The sequence below is a fragment of the Belonocnema kinseyi genome, chromosome 4 (genome assembly GCF_010883055.1).
Source record: "Belonocnema kinseyi isolate 2016_QV_RU_SX_M_011 chromosome 4, B_treatae_v1, whole genome shotgun sequence".
In the NCBI taxonomy this organism is placed as follows: Eukaryota; Metazoa; Arthropoda; class Insecta; order Hymenoptera; family Cynipidae; genus Belonocnema; species Belonocnema kinseyi.
Window position 1 is genome coordinate 97,131,053 of NC_046660.1, and position 498 is coordinate 97,131,550.

The following is a 498-nucleotide window of genomic DNA, read 5'->3' on the forward strand; positions in this document are numbered from 1 at the left end:
CCCGCTCCCGGCGATTTCGGCAGGATTTCGCCGGGAGCGGGTGCTAATCTGGAAAATTGCACCCGCTCCCAGTGAAATCGCGGTAAAATTTCAGTCATAACCACGTCTCACGACCGTGAGATAGGTGGTTGTGAATGAAAGACGGTTTACAATTTTTTAAACAATAATTTTACCCTTAAACCCTGCACGCAGGATAAAACATTTTTCGAAGAAAATGTAAATTTTTCAAAGTATTGGTAAATATCCTAAGAAAATATTACTATAATCATTCGTTAATTATGGAATTTATTCCAGAAAAAACTTGTTACTAATAACAGGAAAAAAACGCCATATAATTACCAAATATGTTAGGTTTGAAGTATTATTCTTGAAATTGTTCAACTGTGTCATTCATTCCGAAGAATAATAACTTTTTACGATTTACAGACGAGAATAAGATTGCTTAAATGCATATTTCTCAAAAAAATAGTTAAAAAATACTTCAACACTTGTGACTTA